Here is a 25,539-nt window from a genome sequence, read left to right on the forward strand (position 1 = left end):
ACTTCCTTAAGGACACCTAGGGACAGGCAATAAAATACTAGCCAGCCAGTGATGCCCACGTCCCACAATTGCAGAAAGAAAAGTACATCGAGAATTACCATTGCTGCCCCCACGGCTATTGTCGCTTTGGTGTGGATAAATTATTGAATCCTCTAGCATTCCTATCAGAATGGAGTAACACCTATCAGAATAGAGTAACACCTATCAGAAAATCTCGGATCTCAAAATATTTTAGAGTGCTTCCTGATACTTTGCAGCAGCAGAGTCCTTAAAAATGACCTTATCTACAACTTGGCCAAATCTTGCATCTTCACGCTTGTTGATACGTGTAGGATCATGCACAAACTCATTGTCTGGAACCTGCTTGGTCAAGATTAGGAATCCAACTGACACATCGGCCAGTTGGACTGTATTTTGTCAGTTTACAACCAATTTAGACCCTTCTGGTAAATGGTGAGGACACTTGCATGGGACTCTTCTTATGATGGAGTGTCATGAAGCCTGCACCAGCAAGGAGCTGATGCTGCAAATCATCCAGAAAAAGGGTGCAGGACCAGCAAAGTAATTAAATATGATTTTTCTCATATTTCTTTTAATTATTTGAGTTGGCATGTTAGGTGGTAATTTGCATGACATTGCCACTGTTGAGATAACTCACCCAACCAATAATCAGCACATTAAAAGCAATGGTGAGTATCTCACCAATCATAGCCCTCAACACTAGCTTTTTAGGTTTCTAGAAGCTGCAGGTCAGAGACTGGCAACTTCAGGGTACAAAAATCCTGGATTGAGGCCTAGTCTTCAGATGATCCATGGAGAGAAGGTAAGTCTTGCCTCTCTTGCTACATCCAGGGAGGAGAAAATACTGCCAATTGTGTTTTGCTGTAATATCTATGCACATGGATAAAGCAAAATTTATATATATTTGCTCCATCCCTTTTCTACTGTTTATTGACACAGAAAACTGTCTCCCACACCTCAAAAGTGATACATCAGTATAAGAATTGTCATCACTATAATTGTTTTGAACAAATAATTGCTGAAACCAATGATTCCATTGGTGGTAGAACTTCATTTTCAAACAAGTCACAGTCTATAATTTGACTGGTAGTGCGAAGTGCCCTTCTAATCAGATCCTTCATACACATAACTGGAAAATATATCCTTCGTACTGGGGTCAGATTGCAGGTGATGGAGAATGATGCATTGAATCCGGAGGTTGATGGGGTGATACGTGAGGACAAGGGGAATTGTGTCTTGGTTTTTATTGTGGGGAGGGGGTGTGAGGGCTGGGGTATGGGAAATGCAAGAGATGTGGTCAAGGGCATTTTTGACCACGATGGTGGTGGGGGGGGGGGGGGTGGTTGTGCATGGAATTGCGATACTTGAAACGTGAGGACATCTGGGATGTCTGGGAGTAGAAAGCCTTGCCCTGGGTGCAGATGCAGTGCAGATGAAGGAATTGGGAGTAGGGGATCGCATTCTTGCAGGAAGGTGGGTGAGAAGAGGTGTAGTCTCAGTAGCTGTGGGAGTTGGTGGGCTTGAAATCGATATCAGTTTCAAGGTGGTTACCCGAGATGGAGACAGAGACGTCAAGGAAGAACAGAGAGATATCAGAGATGGTCCAGGTGAACTAGAGGTTGGGGTGGAAGGTGTTATAAAGTTGATGAACTGTTTGAGTTCCTTGTGGGAGCACAAGGCAGCATCGATACAGTCATCGATGTAACGGAGGAAGAGATGGGGGATACTATTCCCTCCCCATCCTTATCTGTCTTCTGAAGGGACTGCTCTCTCTGCAACTCCCTCATCTGCTCCACACTCACTACTAGCCCCACCACCCCCAGCACCTTCCCCTGCAACCTGAGGATGTGCTACACCCTCTCCCTCATCCCCATCCCAGGCCCCTAAAAACCTTTCCAATTAAACAGATGTTCACCTGCACATCCGCTAATGTGGCCTCCGCTACATTGGGGAGACCATGTGGAGGCTCGGAGACCACTTTGTGGAACACCTACGCTCAGTTCGCGACAAACGACAACACCTCCCTGTTGCGAATCACTTCAACTCTCCCGCCCACTCTCTGGATGAGGTGTCCATCCTGGGCCTTCTCCAGTGTCTCAACAATGCCACCTGGAAACTGGAGGAACAGCGCCTCATATTCTGCCTTGGAACCCTATAACCCTGTGGTCTCAATACGAACTTTGCTCGCTTCAAAATCTCCCCAACCGCGACTTCATCCAAGACCAGCCCCACTCTCGTCCCCGCCTCCTTGACCTGTCCGAATTCTCTCTCACCTATTCGCCCCTCCATCCTCACTGACCAACCCTTATCTCAAATTCCTACCTACACTCACCTTTACTAGCTTCATCTGCACCTCCTTAACCTGTCCGTCTTCTCTCCTACCTATCTGCTCCACTATCCAACCTCTATCACCGTGCCCTCTCCCTCTCTATTTATTTTGGAGCCCCCCTCCCCCATTTCCGAAGAAGGGTCCAGACCCGAAATGTTAGCTTTCCTGCTCCTCTGATGCTGCCTGGCCTGCAGTGTTCCTCCAGCTCCACACCTTATATGGATCACAGAGTCATCTGGATGATTATATCTTTTTGAAAGTTGCGCATCAAAGTTGTTTATTCTGATGCAAGTTTTATTCTACAAATGTTTTTATTTTCTGTTTTGTGCGTATGAATTGACTTCTTTGTTGTACTGGATAATCTATATTAAAATGGAAAATGAGCAGCTTACAGTCAGAAGCCTGTATTGTGCAATAGACTACGATTAGAAGAAACTTGAGGGCAGCTGACATCCTGGGATTTACATGTAGGAGCCATAAATCTCAGAAAAGTACAGAGGACTCAGTTTAAAACTGATTCAAGTTGTGTTCCCAACAAGATTGCCACGTGTCATTTGTAACAGCCTTAAAAATTGGTCATGAGGTTTTGCACCAGAACCTTAAACACTGATCCTAGAGAATTTTCAAGAGTTGTTGAGAGTTTTCCTGATGTCAGTAGAAAATGCAACAAGTACACCTGGCATTCTAGGAATGCCAGAAAGTCACTGAAATGTGGCTGGATGCATCTTGTGTCACGCCAATCCTTGCAAAATAATCTATTGCACCTGCGTTTTTAATATAACAATTTGGCTTTAAACGTAATTTTAAAATTACCCTTTAAATTTTTAGCATTTCAGGCCACAGTCTGAATATCTTTACAGTTTGCCCCACTTCCTCAAATTGTTGGATTTACACAATTGGTCTAATAGCGCATACTTTTGCTGATGCTGTGCTTAGTGAATTTTCTGATTCTTTCCAACAGCCCTCTGATCTCTGACAACCATTACTGATTTCCCCTTTTGATCACCAATTTTTGCCCTGCTCAAAACTCCAATGTCCCCTCTGCACCTGTCCCAACGAAGCCTTCAGTTTTCTTTCTTCCGGTCTGGACCCTGATGTTATTTTTGGCCTCTAGTTTTATCTCCTATTCCTGGATTTATCAACTTCCTTCTCCTTCCTCTGCTCCTTGACCTTGGCCTACTGCTACAGGGCTACACATTAGCCTAACAGCCACCCTCTCAACTGGAAATGAAGTACAAAACATTGTGAATCTGGTCCAGCTGTTAAATTTGGCAGGTTAATCAGGAAAGCTCAGAGCAGTGTCTCTTCTCCCTCTCTGCCTCTGAACCAATATCAAATCTAGAGTATCTGTGATCTGATCTTATTTCCTCCTATGCTGAGCTGTTGTGAATTTTTAGCCCCTGTACAGAAATGTTATGATGAGGAAATAAATTGTTTCTTGTGCTATTATGCACTTTGAAATCCCTTCATTTTGTGTAAAAATGCCCTCCAGAAAAAAAAATACAGCAGCATTTGGACTGAAAGTTATTGAAGTTGCAGAGAAGACAAATAACTGTATAGCAGCACAAGAATTGTGTGTTTCAGAGAAACCTGTGACTGCCTGGAGAAAGATATCAAACCAACTTCAGACAATGCCAAAATGAAAGTGTCCCAACAGAGTTAAATCTACTAATTCGCCACAACTGGAGAAAAATATTGCTGAGTGGGTACTTGAAAATCGTCAAAGTGGAACATGTCACGAAGCCATCTGGATCCATGCTAAAAAAGGATGGAATTTCAGATTTTAAGGCAAGTGCTGGATGGTGCACAAGGTTCACAAGAAGGCATGACTAAATACTTAGGCAGAGAATTAAAAGTTAAATAAAAGCTGCTTGCTGAGCTAGAGGATATTATGGTAAATACCGTAATTCATTTGAGTTTTTTTTCTTTATTTGTTTAGAGATCATTTGGGCTTCTGATAATGATACACTATTTTGTCCTGTAATATGAATTTCAGCCCCTCAAGAGTAGTATCTGTGTAATAGTCAGTCCCTAAATTTAACCTTTGACTTTTATACAAGTATGTATGGTATATTCTGGTGTACTCCAAAGCTGTTGCGTTGTCTTTCACTAAAAGATTTTTACTTTTGTATATATTAATGCTGTTTTATTTTCCTTGTATTACAGTTTTTAAATAGTGGCAGATGGTAGTGTTTCATTTCTTTTAAAGCTTTTATTTTGTTAAATAGTAACACTAATGTCTATTGGGGTGTCCCATGATTTTGCTGTCAAAATGGAGATTTCTCACCATTCCTAGTCTGGTAAACAATGCCTTATCTAGAACTTTACAAAGAAAGCTTTGTGACCATTTGTAAACAGTATCTTGCATAAGTAAGAAATGCCTTGAGTTTGTTTGTCGGAACTGTTGGGAAAGTCAGACTCCAATGTTTGTTTGCTCTACATATGAAAAGACTGTATAGAATTGAGCCACTGTAGTGACTATGCATGCATATAAGGAATTTTTATGGAAAAAAGTATATTTTTGGAAACAAAATTATGGCAGCTGATCATAACCCTGGATTGCCAATGTTTAGGTCGAACTTCTAATTCCAACACTTTTTGTAAAAAGAATACTTGCAACCAAAAAATGGAGACTGTAAATCCAAATAATGTAATTCAGAAATTATCTGGTAGGCTTGTATGGATTATGCCCAACCTTGAGACCATGGATTATCACAACTGACAGATGTCATATTAGCTCCAAAGAGATGGACTTCAAAAGAGAGAAATGGCTATAAACTACACTGATCTGCTACGAGTTGTTTCAAACTATGAATACCGTGGGAGAAAAGAGAGTAATCTGGGTGAGAGTCATGTTTGTGTTTACCCCCTTCAAGAGACACAAGCCTAGGAGATAAAGTCAGTTTTAACTCTAATCTGTGTGTGTTAGTGTGTGAAGGTGTGTGCAGCGTTAGTCACAATTTAGAAAACCCTTATTTATACCTGCTGTGTTGGCAAAAATGAAGGAATGATATCACTTTTTTCTGGGAGCCAGAAAGTAGGCAAAATTGCTGTCAAAGGAAATAGGATGAAGGCCTTTCAGCTGACCCACAAAGCCAGGTTCTCAAAATCGAACACTCAGCAATCAACATCAGTGTTGCCGTTATCACCCAACAGTGATGGCAATGTCCCATCATTCACTTTTCACAGAACTCAAGGCTTATCTGTATATTCTTCTTAATTTTTACTTTTTTGAAATCAGTTCTGATTTCTAATCACGGAAAATACGTGTTGCATTACTATTTCTTCCCATGTTCAGTAACCAATAAATTTTTCTCTTCTTAATTCAAGAAAACTTGGTTAAATCTGTTCCTTTTAAAACATAAATTCGTTTGGTCTTGGGGCAAGGTATCCACAAGGGTAGGGATATATTTAAACTGTTTCAATCACTAAGAGGGTGGGCGAATAAAGAAAGGAAGCCATTTCATTCCTTCTTGCACAGGAACTTGATACTTGGAGTATCTAATCTGCAACCTTAAGAAATTGGGGAACTTTTCCCAGGACTGTTTGTAACAGTAGTCTAGAAGATGGGAGACAGCTCAGGATCATTTTAGAATAACCATGTCTAAAGATACCAAATGAATGGATGAGTGATTTAACAGCAAATGAACTGAGGCTCGACCAACAATGTAGATACAGAGGTAAGCAACCTTGAAAATGAAGTTGATATGTGTTCAGGAACTTATCTAAGGGGTGTTTGCTTTAGTGGGAAAGGGTGGAAGGTGGTGGTGGAAGTTGAAAAACTGTCACAATTTAGTGACAACGTAATCCCTTCAATTTGTTATATATGTGATATGTATGAGACAAGAAGCAAGGTTTAAGGAGCTGATCTCCAGTCGCGAAAGAAGAAAGGGGTTATCTTTTCATTCCAGATGATCTTGGATTAATGAGCAATCTTAGAAGATAAATATATAACAGAGTTGTAAATATATTAATGCACATAAATACTATTTATGCTACATGCCCTGTAGAGGTGCAAAGTATAATTGGCTAGAATATGCTGTCAAAATAACATTAAGGCTAATACTACTTCTCATTATTTGTGTCCAAATAGAACCACAATATTAGGTTAGAAACATATGCACAGTTAAATGTGAATATTTGCTGTCAGAATTGTGCTACTCTGCCATCTCTTCACAAACATGGCATTTTGATGTCTGCCACACTGTTGACGTTTATAAAATGAGATAAATTTTGTGATTTGAATAATAGTCAAGTTTTCACTATTGACATTTATTGATGAGTAGATCTCGGACAACTTTTGACATCTGCACATATATAGTTAAAGATGGAAATCGCGGACTTGCCATTTGATTTGCTCTGCTTCTTGAAAGCTTCACTACGCCAATATCTCACTGACAGACTCAGCATTCAAGCATGTGATGGATGTGATGTTCTAATACATACCCATTACGTGGCCACTGGTTACAACAAGAATAAAGTAGGATACGTCCATTCCAATGTAAGTACCTGTTTAGCGGAATGATTGTCAAATAACATATCTGTCATTGGAAATCTACCTCTCCCCTGCCCCCACATGTAGAATCTCAATCCTTCTGAGTTTGATTATTGTTTAAGATTTTAAAATAATATATTTAAAACTTTTTCTTTATGTGTCTCTCTCTGGACATCTTTTTCCCTCTTGTTAGTTTATTTTCTATACATTATTTTGCATTGAATTAACTACCGTAACTTAGACTTTTGATTTGGACTCTGCCCTCAGTAAGGATTCTTCAGGCTGATTGGTTGATGAGACAAGCTGGGAATTGACATATTCACTATGGTCCTGGATCACCCGTAGAGGGGTGCTGTGCTGCTGTGTCCGATTGCATAAATCAAAATATATGATGATCACATCAAGTCTGTGGTTAGGTGTGAACATAGTAGGTGGCAAATGGCATTTGTTTGCTGCTGATCTAAATATCTGGACAAAAGTTATGAAGTTGCATAGTTTATTTCTCCTGTATAAACAAAGCACAATGCAGATATTTAATGCTCAGAAATAATAACTGCTGATTACTGTCAATCAACCTTGCCAAGGTTTGGAATTTTTCAGTGAGATTCTGAAAGTGTTCAATTTAAGTTTTTTTTAAACTTTTTAATTTTTTTTCCTCTGTTTTAATGCAATCTTTTGTACCCATTCCATATTTCTCTTTTTGCACCCAATTTGACATTGAATCCATCCTCTTATTTACCATTATGCTCAGTATTTCTGCTGTTAATTTCCCAATCCTTGCGACTTGTTTCTAAAGTCTTGATTCTACATTCAGATAGTCAGTTTTTGTCATCATCTTGTGCTGTCAACAACTCTGGGAGCGAGGTGGACTGAGTGTTCTATTCTGAAGAGTGCAAAGGCGCGCCTACCTAAAAATATACCATTAAATGTGTTGTAATAGCAAAATTTGACCCATGCCTCAGGTTCTTCCCCAAAGTTCCTTCTGCTCTTTTGTTGTGGCTTTACTGCGTGGTGGTGGCTCTGTTCCGTCCAGTTGCTATAACATTGAAAGCATTTCTGCCAAGCTTTATGACACCAGATCAGGAGTGAGTCTGAAGTCATTCCCGGCCAAAGTTGTTTTCATAATTGATAAAATCGTAGGCTATTAATAAATTAAACATTTCCAGTTTGTGAACTGTATTTGTTTTACAGCGGGATTTTTTCAGACTGTTTATTAAATATTAATACCATATATAAATTGTTCAAAAATTACTTTTAGAATCTGTCCTAATCCTAATGATGCTGTACCGACGCTGTGACTTTTACAACAGGGTGCGTTACTCAAATCATGAAATGATTGTGAGATTTGTTTAAAAAAATCGTTTCAAGTCTTCATCATACTTTATCAGTTCGATTTTATTCTGGGAATTACTTTTACATTATAAAACAAAAACAACGCTCTGTGCCTTGTGCTTTTTTTAAAATTTAAACTGTCTCCTGATTTCCATCCATAAATATTTATAGTTGTGGAAATTTATTTATCTAAATGATTGTAACCTGAAACAGCTTTCTTTCCTCTTTCGATTTTCTCACTCTCTTCCGTTTGACTTTCTCCACTCAGGGAAAGACGTCTCCATCTGGATAACGCTTGTTATTTAATACAAAAAGCAGACTTTCCTACCCCTTTTCTGTCCCGTGGGAGGTGAGAAATCCAAGGAAAGCGATGTCGCAAACTTGCTAGTATTCCACAGATTCCACTCCCGTGCGCTCCGTATTATTAATTAGCTTCAGTGATAAAAGCTCTCATTTAAACTCAAGATTCTTATAGTGCCAAGTAAATTATCTCTAAGGCATTTCCTCGCAGCGCGTTTCTCTGAGAATCAGTTGTGTAATGTGGAATATTGAGGCGGTTTTTATAGACTTCGATTCCTCGGGAGTCTTGGGACTGTGGCTACAGGCAGGCATCCATCAGCTTCAAACTTGTTCAAGTAAGACTGCTTTTCGCCAGCAGGTGGCTACAGCCAATGGAACTTCAGGTCTTCCACAGCTTTAAGCAATCGCAATTAGATTCTCAGTCACCACATATATCGTAAACTTAAATAAAATGTTCTCAAATTAAATTTAAAATATCATGTAAAATTGTAAAAAAGGACCAGATTCTAACTTTTATTAAGATTCATATATCCTTTGAGGCTTGCGGGAGAGACAAAACATTCCGGAAGATATGTTGAGATTTTTTTATACAAAATAAAACAGTTTTCAAGAATGAGCAGAATACTGTTCAGATGACGAGGACAAGGAATTTATCATACGTTTGCGTTTGAAAATGAACGTTTCATTACCTTCAAGACTCGTTGTCTAAAATGATTGTGCTCGGCTAGCAAATTGATCTTCAGATTGTAAGTGTAGTAAAATGCGGGATTTGTCACTGAATGTTACACGTAACCGAATCACGCGAACTACAAACATCTCCTGAACTTAATGAGAACACATAGACCTTAACCCAATCTCAAGTCTAACAGTGAAGTTTTCTACCACTAACTGCACCTTAAATCATATCAAAGTGTTTGTTTAATCAGTGGCTGGTGAATGAGTGCTAACCAATAAAATGACATCAAAAATGAAATTGGAGTCTCAGTTTACTTCACCCTCAATGACAAATCAACCCTGTAGTCAGAATTGTGCAGTTAGAAATCAAACCAGGCCCATAAAGGGAAATCTGTGATAGTTATTTGACACCCAGTCAAAGTAAACAACTGAAAGCACATAAATCATAGCTTTCATAGGATATGTATCAGATTAGATATAATCTTTAAGGTTCAGTCAAGGTTTATGTGTTCTCACTGTTTGAGAGCATTTGAAATGTCATAACATTAAAGCTATGGGCTTATGCTGCAAGGTAAGATTTGGTGTAATATTGGTGGCACACACTTAATGGGCCAAAGGTCCTCCTCTCTACAGTATGATTCTATGATTACATCTGTGGAGTTATTGTAAATCCAAAACAGGGCAATATCTAATCTAATGCTGCATCAGGCTAATCATACTTGTCAAAATAGAGTTGATTATAAATGTCACGGATGTGCAATACAACAATATCTTCTATTTAAATAGCACCTTTAATGTAATAAAATTATATAATGCATTTCACAGAAGCTACATAAAGTGATATTGTGTGTTACAACCAGATGGTGGGCAAGGATCCACAAAACAGGAAATCTCAAATTGTTAAGCTCCCACATGAAGAGGGATGAATTGGCTGCCCTTTTTATTCACCTGATCCCTCTGCTGGTTTCAATAAGACTAATTTACAAAGAACCCCCTCTGATACCTTTCTCCCATAGCAAATGAATTTATTTGTTGAAAGGAGCAAATTTTAACAGGCTTTTAGCAGATTAAATCCAAGAAAAAATAATACCACAACATCTGCATACAGATTGGAAATGAGAATTGAGTCCAAAAAAGCGAAAAGTTTAAAGATATACAGTTCAGTCTCTTAGTTGTTTGTGAAAAGTGGATAGTGGAATATTGATTGTTTTGTGATTCTTAGTTTTGCAGATTGACTGAAAATCTCCTGTTTTTTAACTGGCTTGCTAACTATAGGGCTTCTGGCATTCAGAACAACAGTGCCCTTTACCTGCAGTACAGAAGTGACTAGTGGCAGGGTTCTTTGACTATGACCTTCACTGCACACTACAGCTTGAATATAATCTAATACGTAAAAATATCTTAGTCTGCTGGCACACATGAGCATCTCAGCTCACTAACACATCTTCCAATATCACACACAGACCAGGACTGAACTGAGGTTTAACTCTTGTTCTTGTGTATACCTGAAAAGGAACCATGTAGAATAAGTCTCTCACCCAGACTGCTACGTTATCTCCCATTATGTCCACAGTCTGAGATAGCTCCCAGGGGATATACATTTCTCCCTGTAAAGTAGATCCCTTTGAAGGTTCCTTAGAACCATATTACGTCTGGCGTTCCATGGTTTCTCTCTCTCTCTAGATGGCCACTGGATTTACAATTTCTGAAGAAGGCTCTAGACCTGAAACGTTAGCTTTCCTGCTCCAATGATGCTGCTTGGCCTGCTGTGTTCATCCAGCCTCACATTTTGTTATCTTGGAATCTCCAGCATCTGCAGTTCCCATTATCAGTGGTGTTCTTCAAATTTGTTTGACTTATTTCTGAGAATCATAGAATAATACAGTCTGAGAAGAGGCCCTTCAGCCCCTCGAGTCTGCAGTGACAAAAAAACAAGTCTAAATCTACATTGGTCACACATTCTATAGCCTTGAATGTTATGATACTTGAAATGCTCATCTAAGTACATTTTACAAGTTGTCAGGTTTCCTGCCTCAACTATCCTCCCAGGCAGTGTATTCCAGATTCTTACCACCCTCCGTATGAACTACCTTCATTTGGACACCTCAAAAAATTCATACAAATTTGTTTGGCATGACCTCCCACTGACGAAGCAATGCTGACTCACCCTGATCAAACCTTGCCTCTCCAAGTGGAGATTAATTCACTCCTTCAGAATTTTCTCCATAATGTCCTTACCACTCAGTGATCTATAACTCCCTAGTTAATCCATCATTCAAGTTAACCCTTCTTGAAAAGTGGTACTACATTAGCGATCCTCCAGTCCTTTGGCACATTTCCCACAGCAGCCTGGGATTAAACTCTTCTGAACCGAGGGATATGTCCACTTTTAAGCTTACCAAAACCTTCAATACCTCCTGACTCCCTATGCCAAACTACTTGTGAACCTCACAATCCTTTCCCCAAATTCTTTGTCAAAGTTCAGACAGATGTGAAGTGCTTGCTTAACACCTTATTAATACCTTCAGTCTCCACACACAGATTTTCCTATTGGTTCCAAATGGACTTGACTCTTTCCCCCTTACTCTTGATATACTTATAGAATGTGTTCGGTTTCTGCCTAATCTTTTCTGCCAGTGTTTTTGTGGGCCTCCCATTGCTCTTTTAATTACTTTCTTAAGTTCAGTCCTGCACTTTCTATGCTCTATAAGGGCCTCCATTGATTTTTCCCTTTGTACCTGTTAAAGACATCTCTACTGCTTCTTATCCAGTCCTGCATATTCCTAGACATCCAGTGTCCTCTGGGCTTGTTGCTCTTACATTTCACCTTCAGGTGAAGGGGAAATGCTCCGAAAGTTTGTGATTTCAAATAAACTTGTAGGAACTTGTCCAGCCCAGTCCAATACCAGTGTCCCCACATCATTATTTTAATACAATCTGCCCTACTCCCAAACCAAAATCCATTTTTGAAGAGCGTCTTGTATCTTTTCCATGGCAAACTTAAAATGTACAACATTGAGTTCATTATCTCTAAACTTCTGTCTCTAGACTATTAATCCAGAAACTCAGCTAATGTTCTGGAATATGGATTTAAATTTGATGATGGTAGATGGTAGAATTTGAATTCAACAATAATCTGGAATTAAGAATCCATGACCATGGAATCATTGTCAGTCATCAGGAAAAACCCATCTAGTTCACTAATGTCCTTCATGGAAGGAAATCTGCCATCCTCACTTCGTCTGGCCTACATGTGACTCCAGACCACAGCAATGCGGTTGACTCTCAGTTGCCTACTGAAATGGCCACTCATTTCAAAGGCAACCAGGGATGGGCAATAACTGCTGGCCTGCCAGTGACATCCAAATCCTATGAGTGAATAAACAAACACATGAAGACCCATCCAGCTTCATTCCCCAGAATTCATTCTAACACTGTACCGTTCCTTGCAGGACCATCTACATGTTAATATTAAACATTCTCTAGAATACATTTCAAGAAAGCTGCCCCATTTATACTCTGACTATCCCAATTAATGTTGGGGAATTTGAATTCCCCTAATATAATTACCATATTATTAATTTTGCACAGCTTAGTGAATTGTCTACTTATTTGCTTCACTGTTGCCTGCTGACATCTTGGAAGTCTAATATACAACACAAGCAGAGTTGCTGTCCCCTTTTTAATTCCTAAACTTTACCCACAAAGCCTCTTTTGTTGCTTTAACCTTTGACCTGGAAGGTTCGAGATCAAGAACTTCCAAGTCACTTGCCCTAAATGTGTTGTTGTCCAACTCACATGCACACAAAATGAGCTGAAAGGCACTTGGCCACGTGAAAGTACTTCTTCTGGGACACAGCAGAAGTAGCGATGACTGACATGACGAATGCAAAATGGAAACTCACATCCATTATTCATAATAAGATACATCATGTGATGTTATATAACAAGAAATTTGCCTTATTATGTGATGATGTACACTATGTCTCATTTTAATATCACATAGTAATGCCTGACACCACAAACAACAGCCCTTCAGAGGCAGATTCATGTCTAAGAAGACAGGTAAGGTTCTGAATGTTGCGAAGTACTCAGAGTAATTAGGATACACATTACGTAGGTTACTTTGCCCCTCAATCACAAAAGTATACAACATTATTCAGTATCACTTGTTGTGAGATTGGATGCATCAGGACTAACAAACCACTTACTGAGGAGCTGAACAAAATGCAACAAATATTGAGCTATCAACTATGCATTACCTAAACTCAAAGCTGCAGAAGTTGCTTAACTCCCTAGGCATTCCTCAGGCTCTAGCTGTTTGTTTTAACTGGCTCAGTTCAATATATGTGAAACCCAATACCCCAGAAGAACCTCCACTAGTATATGTCTGCATTCCCCATCATTCTGCTTTTCACATACAAGCTCTTTGGTTATATATTACCGTCCTAAAAGACACTAGTACCTCTGTGAATTTGAGCTTATCCAAAAGTCTATTTCCTATTTCTGAACTCATATCATGTTCCATTAGACCTTTATTACTATCATCATTATTGTTGCTTGTATTGAAATCTCTCTATACCCTTGACCCTCCCTGGAACTTTCTCCTGCTCTGCAGACCTCAAAGAAACTTCCTTCAAATCTGTATCCTTACATTCCTCTGTCTCAATTTTGACAGTTTTTAGATATCTATAGCTTGACCTCTTGAATTCCCCATCTCACTCTACTGAAAAAGGATTTAAGACCTATCTGAATGACCCAGCTGTTTCATTAGCGTACCAACCAGTTAAATGTCAGCGGCTCAAGAAAAAGGCAAACAAAACCTTCTCAGAACTCCTGGGATAAGTGACAAAATCTGGCCTTGTCAGCAATATCCACATCTTGGTAATGGAAATAGTATACATTATGTGGCTTTTATTTCTCCAGTCAGTTTTCACGTCTGTTATTCGAGTTACTGTCAAAAGGATTAAGATGCCTAATTAACCAGCTTAAAACAGAAACATGCGTTAAATGACCAAGCAGCGTTGTCATCACAACAGTTACTGCAAAAACCTATAAAAAGGGAAGAAAGACCTATTACTTTCATATTTTGATTTGCATCATTTGACATTGCAGAAAAACAATATGTATCAGTGCAGGACTCTAGCTTTCAGGACTTATGAGTTATGTGATCCATGTTAGCTCAAAGCTTTACACACTGTAGCCCATTGGTATCTGGTACATACCTGTATTTATCAAAATCATAAATTTTTAAATACTCATTTAATGACCTGGGTTTTTTAAAGATCTATTTCAGGGTGTATTGTTTACATCAAAATTGAAGAAAATTAGATTTCATATCAAATGTTTCTAAAACTTAAGAAAACAAGTATGAAAAATGTCATAATTAAGTTTAAATTGAAACAAGAAGCTGAATAAAGGAGAGGTTGACAAAATCGGTTTGTGGATGGGGCGCAATCTTAAAGAAGGAGAAGTGAGAGGCAGAGGGGTTTGGGAGGAGAATTTTAGAGGACACAAGCCACTGACTAAAGACATAATAAGCAATGATGTGGTGAAGAGACAGAGCTAGAGCTAAAGGAAAGGAGAATTCATTATTTACACAGTTGATGACAGCTCCAAAGATTCTTCAATTTTGCAGTTTGATTTTTGAGAGTAGCTTTAAGCTACTCTATTATATGAAATGCTAGAGCTGCAATTTGACTATGGTCAGATAGATCTGTAAGCTATAATAATTGTAAATGCAGCTAATTCCTCCTTAACTTGGAGTATAAAAATCGAAGCAGGCCCAACTATAATATAAATAACTCTCTTCCAGTTTGTTAAAGCATTTGGTGTCTAAACTATATGTTAAATAAATGTCTTCAGAATCTACATTTTCTCCATTGGTCATGGCAGTGAAAGTTGAGTCCTGAGATGAGAACACATTATTGAGCCTGATGTTTAATACAAACAGTACAGAGAATACAGGTTTCTTTACAAGAAATTATTCAGTCCTAATTGATCTTTCAACCAGAGAAGATTTGGAACTTATAATGCAAGATAGGGATAAGAAAAAGACTTCAACCAATCTTATCTACAACCAAAGACCTTTCAAGTGAAACAGCTCCCCTTTATTTTATTCTTAAATGACTGATTCCTTAACATGAGACAATGTCACCTGATTCTAGACTCTCCAGCCAAAGGAAACAACATTTCTTCATTGTGTGTCAATAAGCCCCATGGCTACCTTGACTATTGCCTGGCCAACAGCGCCTCATCTTTCGATTAGGCACTTTTTATAGCCTCCTAGATACAACATTTCATTACACCATTTCAGACTGCAATATCTGCCACATCTTGCTTCCTCTTCCTTTGCAAGTTGTGGTTGCAGTCCCATATTCGCCTTGTTTTTGACTTTGGAACACTAACAGGTTATCATTCTAATATTCCACCTCCTCCACATACTACTTTTGTGTTTATACTTGCCCAGTTGCCATTCCCTTTCATGGGGCACTACCAGCTCTTTTGTCATTTAATTTCGTCTGTGTTCCATGCTATCACAGTCAATCACTTACATTAATCTTTTGTAACATTCGTACCTTCTTCAGTTTCTGATGAAAGGTCATGCACTTGAAACGTTAATTCCGTTTCTTTCTCCATAGATGCTGCCTGACCTGTGAGTACTTTTTTGTTTTTTTTATATAAAAGTATCCAGTATTTTTTGTTTTTATCTAGGGCAACATTTTCATCCCACAAATCATCCAGGAATTTGATTGCTCTCCATTATCAAATGTTAGACGTTTGGACTGCTGTGCCTGACTTTTTTAATTGAAATGCTTATTGCATAAACTCTAACAGCTGGGAAAGATTAGTCACTCCTATTTCTGTGTCTGGGTGTATTGGTTTACATGGTCTCAGTGTTGTAGAGTAGGATTGGAGAAGCACACATTCATAAACAGGAACCAGCCAAATTTTCAGTTAATTTTAGTTATAGGCATTAAATCTGGTAATTTGTCCTCTGGCTGTGCATTCATCCCTATGCAACTGTCCTTTCTGTCCTATGCCCAAGCGCTGAATTGAGATATTCTCCCATAAAAATCAAGCGCTCAAGCCCTCTTCCAAGCCAGATTTAGAAATGAGTTTCCACTAAGTGAGATCTGTGCAAAGAGTCACTCTGTTGAATTCTGTGCTGTTGAATTCTGTATTACCGTCACCAATGTGATCTCTTTGACAAGGGACCCCTACCTGGTTTCCATTAAAAATATAATTTGTTTTATGTGGGGTGATGCACTCAAACAAATTACTTCTGAGCTCTGAAGATGAGCCACTAGACCTGAAGCATTAACTCTAATTTCTCTGCACAGATGCTGCCAGACCGGCTGGGTTTTTCCAGCAATTTCTGTTTTTGTTTCTGGTTTCCAGCATCTGTTGTTCTTTTGGTTTCTAAATTACTTCTAGTCCTTGTTTTAAATAGCGTAATCAATAAGCATACAGCATGATAATGAAGAATGCGAGACCTAGTGGAATTTCTTCAAGGCTGCTAGCATTGTGTTAAATAAAACTGTTTAAATCTCAATTTAAAGAAAACACAAGTAGATAACATTTGGCATTTTTGTTTTTTCTAAAATAAAATTCTGTTCATATTGGTAGCCGAACAGAATAGTTATTATTTCAGCAAATACGTAATACCTTTCTGTACAGACTATGAAAAACATAATAAGAAAATGAGGAAGGGTGGACATTTGTTATCAAAATCATAGATGCTTGCTTAGAATTTTGTTCCAAAAGGTCTGCTGAACAGGAGGATCCATAAAGAATACTGGATCTGTGTTGTATCTTCCTGTAGAGGATCAATATTCATACTATGTGAGTGTGCGCCAATATGTCTAATGGAAATTTCACCAAGGTCTTTGACAATCTCTATTATGTTACTGATACTAAAACAGAAAATGCTGGGAACAATCAACATGTCACACAGCATTGGTGGAAAGCCAAATATCCATTTGTAGATATAGGAATGGAATTAGCTTTGGTCTTATGGAGAAATATGCTTTCCAGATTTTTGATGCTTTTTTCCTTATTTAAGATATTGTACAGTTTGTTTTTTTTGCTTGGCAATATGGTGAATTCAATATAATATCAACATTGCAGTAAACCTGAACATTTAATCACATCTGTTGGTTCGGTTCATTGGCAACATGTGTCTGTACGGTTTGTGGATTCAAGTTTCACTGAAGGAATTTTGCATATTGTCTGCAATGATGTTTCAGTGTAGTACTGTAGAAGTGCTGCTTCATTGGATATGCTGCCCTTTCAGGTCAGATGTCAAAGTAAAAGAACAGTTGCCTTTTCTGCTGATTCAGATACAAAAGTTATCAACGCCCAGTCCATATGGTGAGCTACAAATGTTATGTAATGAGATTCCAGTAGGTCATGATGATATATTTAATCATGTGATTCTGACATTCATAAGAAAGAAGATGTCAGTCTAGAATAAACATGTGAAGCGAGTGGTCTTAGACATCACATTAGGAAACAATGTTTGAAAACCTACGGTGTATATAAATGTAAACAAAGGAGTGTTTCTTTTTCCATTCATTTGTAGGATATGGGATGCGGCTGGCCAGCATTTCTTGCCCACCCCTACTTGCCCTTGAGAAGGTGCCGGTGAGCTGCCTTTTCGAACTGCTGCAGTCCTCCTGCTGAGGGTTGACCAAATGCCCTTAGGAGGGAGTTCCAGGATTTTGACCCAGCGTCAGTGAAGGAATGGTGATATATTTCCACGTCAGGATGGTGAGTGGCTTGGAGAGGAACTTGGAGGTAGTGGTGTTCCCATATGTCTGATCCCCTTGTCCTTCTAGATGGAAGTGGTTGTGTGTTTGGAGGGTGCTGTCTGAGGATCTTTGGTGAATTTCGGTAGTGCATCTTGTAGATAGGACACACTGTTGCTACTGAGTGTTAGTGGTGGAGGGAGCAGATGCGTGTGGATGTAGTGCCAATCAAGCGGGCTGCTTTTAACTGGATGGTGTCAAGCTTCTTGAGTGTTGTTGGGGTTGCACTCATCCAGGCAAGTGGAGAGTATTCCATCACACTCCTGATTTGTGCCTTGTAGATTGTGGACAGGCTTTTGGGAGTCACGAGGTGAGTTATTCACTGCGGCATTTCTAGCTTCTGACCTGCTCTTGTAGCCACTGTGTTAATGTGGTTGAGTTTCTGGTCAATGGTAACCCCCAGAAAGTTAATAGTGGGGGATTCAGTGATGGTAAGATGATGGTGGTTAGATTGTCTCTTAATGGTGATGGTCATAGCCTGGCATTTGTGTGGCATAAATGACATTTGCCACTTGTCAGCCCAAGCCAGGATATTGTGCAGATCTTGTTGCATATGAACATGGGCTGCTTCAGTATCTGAGGAGTCACGAATGGTGCTGAACATTGTGCAATCATTGGCAAATGTCCCCAGCTCTGATCTTATGATGCAGCGAATGTCATTAATGAAGCACCTGAAGATGGTTGGGTCTAGGACGCTACCCTGTGCCACAGTTAAAGGATTGAAAGCTGGACCTGGTGATAAGGAGCAAGCAATCTCACGGCAATGTTTACACAGATGCCTGCAATTTCTTTCCTTGACTGAGTCTAAGGGTCTATTTGGGTTATGGTACGAGAGAAACAAGGCTTGAGTGTTGCTTTGCAAAAAAAGGCTCTTGTCTTAATAAAGTTTTTGAGAAGATTTGTAGCTCAGATTGTCTTTGAGGTTGTAGACATGCTCGCTGACCCGATGAGTTTGGTTGCAAACTTTTCGTCATCCCGCTAGATAACATCATCAGTGTGCCTCCAGTGAAGTGTCGGTGTTCAGTCCTGCTTGTTACTTATAAGCCTCAATTTATTGGGGTGTTTGGTACCAATTCTGGTTCTGTTTCTCAGTGGTTTGTACACTGGGTCTAATTCAAGGTGTTTGTTGACAGAGTCCTGTTAGGAATACCAAACCTCCAGGAATTCCCTGCTGTGTTTCTGTTTGGCTTGTGTGATTATGGATGTGTTCTCCCAATCAAATTCATGCCTCTCGTAGTAACACAAGTGAGAATTGGTCATTTCTCTTGGTGGCCAGTTTGTGTTCATGTATCCGTATTGTCAGTTTTCTTTGAGTTTGGCCTACGTAATGTTTCTCACAGTCCTTGCATGGTATTTTGTAAATTACACCAGCTTTGCAGGGTTTTGGTACGGAATCCTTTATGTTCACCAGTAACTGGCATAGAGTGGTTGTTGGTTTGTGGGCTACTGTGATGCCTAGGTTTATGAGGAACCTTGTGGTTGTCTCTGAAATGTCCTTGATGTACGGTAGGGTGATAAGTGAGTCTGGTTATATTGTGTCTTCTTGTTGTGGCCTGTCTTGGAGGTAAAGGTGGATTGTGCTTTTTGGGTATCCATTCCTTTTGAAGACTCCATATAGGTGCTCCTGTTCTGCTCTGTGTAGTTCTGGGTTGCTGCAATGTGTTTGGCTCATTTAAGTAGAGTCCTGATGCAGCTCTGTTTGTGGCTATGAGGTGGTTGCTAGTGTAATTGAGTATCTGGTCTGTACGTGTGGTTTTTTTTATACACTACTCTGGAGTTCCCTGTTGTTTTTGCATTCTACCATTATGTCCAGGAAGGATAGTCGGTTGTTGTTCTCTTCTTTCATGAATTTTATCCCGGTAAAGATGTTGTTTATGTGTCAGTGGGTTTCTTCCAGTTCCGTGCGTTTAATAATCACGAAGGTGTTATCTACATAGCGGACCCAAAGTTTGGGCTGTATATTGGGGAGCGCTGTCCATTCTAACCTTTTCATTATTGCTTCTGTAATCAGACCTGATATTGGGGATCCCATTGATGTTCCGTTGGTTGGTTTGTATATGCTGTCGTTGAAGGTGAAGTGGGTTGTGAGGCACAGATCTAGTAGTTTCATGGTGGTGACCTTACTAATGTTGTTGGTGTCCTGGGGTGCCTGCCTATTTGATTTGTCCGGTAGCGTGGCAGTTGTCTCCTAGACTAGGTCAATGTTTATGGATGTAAATAGTGCTGTTATGTCGAAGCATATCATCATCTCATCCTCTTCTATCCTGGTGTCCTTAAAGATGAGGAATTCTTGGGAGGAGTGGATGGAATGGCTAACGTTATCCACTAAGTATTTCAATTTCTGTTGTAGTTCTTTGGCAAGTCTAAATATTGGTGTGCCTGGTAGTGAGACAATGGTTCCGAGGGGGACCTTTGTATACCTTAGAGAGTCGGTAGAATCGGGGTGTGTTGGATCGTTCTGGTTTCAATTTTTGGTAGTCTGTCTTGCTGATGTCTCTTGATTTGTGTAATTTCTTCAGGGTCGTTGTAAACTGGCTCCCTAATTGTGGTGTTGGATCTATCACTGTCTGTTATAGGTGTTGGTATCTGCTGGTAGTGCATTAGCTTTCTCAATGTATTGGGTTCTATTGAGGATTAGTCATGCATCTTTTGTTGGTTCGTAAGACTACAATGTTCCTGCCTTTCCTGAGATTTTCCAGGGCTTTCCTCTCTTCTGTTTGAATGTGTTCCACTTACCTTTTTTGCTCAGTATTGGGACTATCATCTGTCTGATGGTCAGTTGTACTTCTTCCATAAGTCCATTGTTCTTTAATGTCGATTCCAGCTCGGCAAGGAAGTCAGTCTTTTTGGCAACTCTGTAGTTATAATTCAGTCCACATACTAGGACGGTCTCCTCAGCGTCTGTAAGTGCTTGTTCTGAGCCAGTTTTAACCTATGAATCTATGTTGTCCATGTCGTTGATGTGGGTGATTTTTGACAGTCATTTCTTGTAGGGCTACTCTTTTCTTTGTTCTAGTCTTTTATTGTTGTATATTGATGGCTTGATCCAGTGTGGATGTCCATTCCTGGTCTGTAGCTGTGGAGTACAGAGCTTTTTGGCACGCACTTTCCCACTTATATTTGTGGAGGTGGTTGTGGGCATCATTGATCATAACCCTTATCATTCTGCGGCTGTTCTGTTCAGCTGTCCTCCGTGCCCGTGGCTTGTAGACAGGTGGTTTATATTTTAAGTTTTGTGGTAGTATCTGCTTTCTGAGGAATTCGTGCAGGAAGTATAGTTGTTCATGGGTTGAGCTCAGTGGGTTGGCATTTGTTTCAGGGTATTGTGGGCCAGTTTCAGGGTGTTGTGCCGGTAGGTGTTTAAAGTTTTTGAGACGATTTGTAGCTCAGATTGTGGGTTGGATTATAGACGTGCTCGTCAAGCTGGTGGGTTTTGTTGCAAACGTTTCGTCACCCTGCTAGGTAACATCGTCAGTTTCACCTCTGGTGAAGCGTCAGTGTTCTGTCCCACTTGTTATTTATATGCCTCGGTTTACTGGGGTGTTTGGTACCGTTTCCAGTTCTGTTTCTCCGTGGTTTGTACACAAGGTCTAATTAAATGTATTTGTTGATGGTGTTGTGCTTGGAATATCAGGCCTCCAGGAATTCCCTGGCGTGTCTCTGTTTGGCTTGTCCGATTATGGATGTATTGTCCCAGTTGAATTTGTGTCCTTCGTTGCCCGTGTGTAATGAGACAAGTGAGAATTGGTTGTATCTCTTGGTGGCTAGTTTGTGTTTGTGTATTCGTATTGTCAGTTTTCTTCTGGTTTGGCCTATGCAGTATTTCTCACAGTCCTTGCATGGTATTTTGTATATTACACCTGTTTTGCTGGTTTTGGGTATGGCACACTTTACGTTCTTAATTAGGTGTAGTTTGTTGTTGCATGATACCAATTAGTTGCAAATTACATTAGTTATTTGGATATTGTTACTAAGATTGTTGAGGGACATAGATGACACATCTATTCCCTTCAAGATCCAGAGTTATTCTCTTGATTTTGCCCATCCAAATGTCATAGATAAACGCACAATGAAATTAAACAGTGATTCCTGTTTCCCTCTTGTGTCCAAGACAGTCAAGTTTTGCTTGATTTACTCCTTCCCTCCTTTGTTATTCCCAGTCTTTACTGATGAAGCCAAAATGTGTACTCAACCCTGAGTTTTGGTTTATAATTTCTGAATTAAATTTATGATGCCGTGCTCAGGGTGACATGATGGCCCAGTGATTTGCACTGCAGCCTCACAGCACCAGGGATCTGGGATTGATTCCAGCCTCAGGCGACTGTCTGTGTAGAGTTTGCACATTCTCCCCATGCCTGCGTGGGTTTCCTCTGGGTGCTCTGGTTTCATCCCATCATCCAAAGATGAGCAAGTTAAGTGTATTTGTCATACTAAATTGTCTATAGTGTCTAGGGATGTGTAGGCTAGGTGAATTGGCCAGCAGAAATGCAGGGATCCAGGGACAGGATAGGGGGATGGGTATGGGTGGGATACTCTTCAGAGGGTCAGTGTGTACTGTTAGGCTCAAAGGTCTGCTTCTGCACAGGGGAATTTTATGAATCCATAATCACTACATCCTTGCAACCAGAGAATCTTCATCGTATTGTGCTGTGCTGTTCTCTCATTGTTATCACAATGAATATATTCTTAACACACTTCTACCCCATCGCACTACTTATTCACTCTCCTTCCTCTTGCAGGCATCAGTGACCTCCATTGAATCTTCGTTTGTAATTGACTCTCAGACCATCCAAATATCATCTCCTCCAAATCTGAGGAAAAACCACTGATCCCTCAGAGGTTATGCTGTCAATGCCATCTCTTGCACACTCTACCAGTCCGTTAGAGTTGGGAGCAGTTTCTAGTGAACTTGACACTAACATGTCTCCTTGGCTGTTCAAGGAAGTAGCACCCCTGGCTGCTGGCACTTGGAGGGCTGCCAGAGACCAGGCACCTGTTCAACACCAGCCAGGACAGGATCCTATGATCTAAGATATTAATAACATCAATGGATAATTCAGCTAGGTTGACCAACTGCCAGGTGTCATTCCTTCTTACTAAGAGCCATTTATTTTTACGGTAGTTTTGTTAGATTTGTGACGGCTCATTGGGGAGTCCAGGTAATTTCCGATAGCTCTGTGGAGAACTTGAGTTGCAGGAGCACTTTGGGTAATGCCAGCTGGAAGAGCCATTGGAAAATCCCACCCAATTCACGATGGTTTCATTGTTCAGTCCTAGCTAGCTTCAGGACTAAAATTGAACAGTGTGTTTCTGCTGGTCTGTAGTTGAAAGTATATAGAGTGGTTTTGGTATAGTCCTTAATCCATTTGTGCCTGTGGCTTTTCTGTTATTAAATTGAACCACTCACTACAAAACATGGGTGTAGTTCAGTTTATGGAAGAGTTCCTCAAGCAATTCCGTCTCTTTGGTGATTAGAGAGAGATGACTTGTTCAGCTGCACAAGTGCTTCCTCTGTCTCCAGTGACAACAAAGAAATAATTTATTGTACAAAAGCAGAAGTTTCTGGAAAAGCTCAGCAAGTCTGGCAGCATCTGTAAAGAAAAATCAGAGTTAACAATTCAGGTCCAGTGACCCTTCCTCAATTCTGAAGCTGCCAGACCTGCTGAACTTTTCCAACAACTTCAGTTTTTGCTCCTGAATTACAGCATCCACAGTTCTTTCAGTTTTTATTTAAAAAATATTGAATGCCACTGAACTAGTATGTAGAAAAGTACAACAATTTAAATTAGTGCAGATCTTAATGCAATCTTGTTTCATAACAGGATCTCACTTACAAACACTGATGCTTCTAAGTAACACATGTTTGATGGCCGTATTGATAGTAATCCTTCTTGAATGGTTTATTGTGAAGAAACATTGTTGCAGAAAATCAATTTGTAGAACTTGTACTTGTTGCAGTCATGGGATAGAGTTTGCTAGTATTATCACAGGGGGTTCTTGTTTAAGGATTCTGATTTCATTTAGCAATATCACACGTCCTTTATCAAACTAGTCATAGGACTATGTTAAGTAATCTCATTACAAAAAAGATTTGTGATGAATGTTATTCTGCTAAAACCAAATCCCTGTTTCATGTCAGATGAATAATCTGACAAGATATAAGGTCTACTTTGAAAATAACATTAATTGAACAGTTTATTTGTGAAATAGTTCATTAGACGGCTTAATCTTGCAGCTCAATTAAATGAATTACACCTTTCTGTTATTTCAGCAGGTATCCCCAAAAAGATTAATATAGTTATTATCAACCTTGTGTTAATCAGGACAATGCATTTATAAATGCAGTTTTGCACACTGAATCTTTCAAACCTGTAAGAGGGGAATTTGATCAAGATTTCATTGGATTTAGCAAGTTCATCCTCAAAAGCAGACTGGTAATTTGATACATGAGCCAATATATGTGGCTGATTGGCCAGACACCATGGCCCAAGATGAAAACTGCAGAATAGTCAGTGGTGATTGAGATGTTCTCGATATCTGTGAGTTAGTGCCCTGACAGATAGAGTGATAATAATTGGACAAATAAATGAAAGCTTAGTCTTCCATACTGGTAGGATGGATGATTACGTGGCATGATTACTGATCCCTAAACCATGGCTATATACCTAAATTACCTGACTATGGGATATATGGGATCTAAATCAGTCAAAGGAAAATCCTACATATTTCTTTTTCCCATGTTTTGATTTGGATACAATCAACTGTTGTAATAGTTTTCTGTTGTGCATTGGCAAAAATACTTTTGGCTTGTTGAATACTCTGATTCTTTTTCTCTGGGAAAATGAGTATGCTTGGTTGAGAATCGGTTGGGAGCTAGGACACAGAATGCCAGATTTTGTGGGTCGCACTGGTTTGCAACACCGTGAATAAAAGGTCAGGGGCAGCCTGCTCTGGATCTTGATGGCTGCCCCACAGTAATTTAATGATTAGTCAGGATGAGCTGCTTTAAGGTGCAACTTTTACCCCTTTCTCAGGAGGGAGTCCTGCCTTAGACAGCTGCCAGCAATTCTGTAGTCTTAGTCTTAGCAGTATTGGCCACTATGCGCACTACAGATAAATCAAGGTTTTGCGCCCTCCGCAAAGTGCGTGTGAAGGATTTGAGAGGGTAGGAGAGGAAGGGTCAGGGTGGGGTTGATTTTGGTGTTTCAGTGCCTCCAGAGGACTGAGGGGACTTGCAAAGGATGTCTACCCACACCCTTCCCCACCTTTCCTGGCATCACATCAGGCAGGTAAAGCTGTGTGCTGCAAACCTCCCCCTCCCACAGGTAAAATGCTGACGTTGGGTTGAGGTCATTAAGTGACTATTATTTGGTTTGAGTAAGCCCAAGAGTTGGCAGCCCATCATATGCCTCCACTGCCCCTCCCATATCATTTCAGACAGCGAGACTGGAAAAGCCACACATGGGATTTTAATGCCCCACTCCATCTTCAAACCTGCTAGTGGGGGGAGTGTACAAATCCAGCCAAGAGAGTAGGGAGAATGGGAGCAATCTCCAAATAATGGAATATGGCAACCA

General features: G+C 39.9%; 1 protein-coding gene across 3 annotated transcripts in view; it reads right to left on the minus strand.

The window, feature by feature from the left end:
- LOC125458886 (endothelin receptor type B-like) overlaps positions 1-25,539 on the minus strand; it is a 63,350-nt gene that overhangs the window by 30,777 nt on the left and 7,034 nt on the right. For 2 of the 3 annotated variants that reach the window (XM_048544689.1, XM_048544687.2), the window contains exon 1: positions 8,506-8,896. The exons of the other annotated variant lie outside the window; for it this stretch is intronic. The gene's annotated coding sequence lies outside the window, so the exon portion shown is untranslated. Of the gene's footprint in view, positions 1-8,505; positions 8,897-25,539 lie in introns of those variants that run through there. 3 annotated transcript variants of the gene reach the window in all.

This window comes from Stegostoma tigrinum, chromosome 15, assembly GCF_030684315.1.
Source record: "Stegostoma tigrinum isolate sSteTig4 chromosome 15, sSteTig4.hap1, whole genome shotgun sequence".
In the NCBI taxonomy this organism is placed as follows: Eukaryota; Metazoa; Chordata; class Chondrichthyes; order Orectolobiformes; family Stegostomatidae; genus Stegostoma; species Stegostoma tigrinum.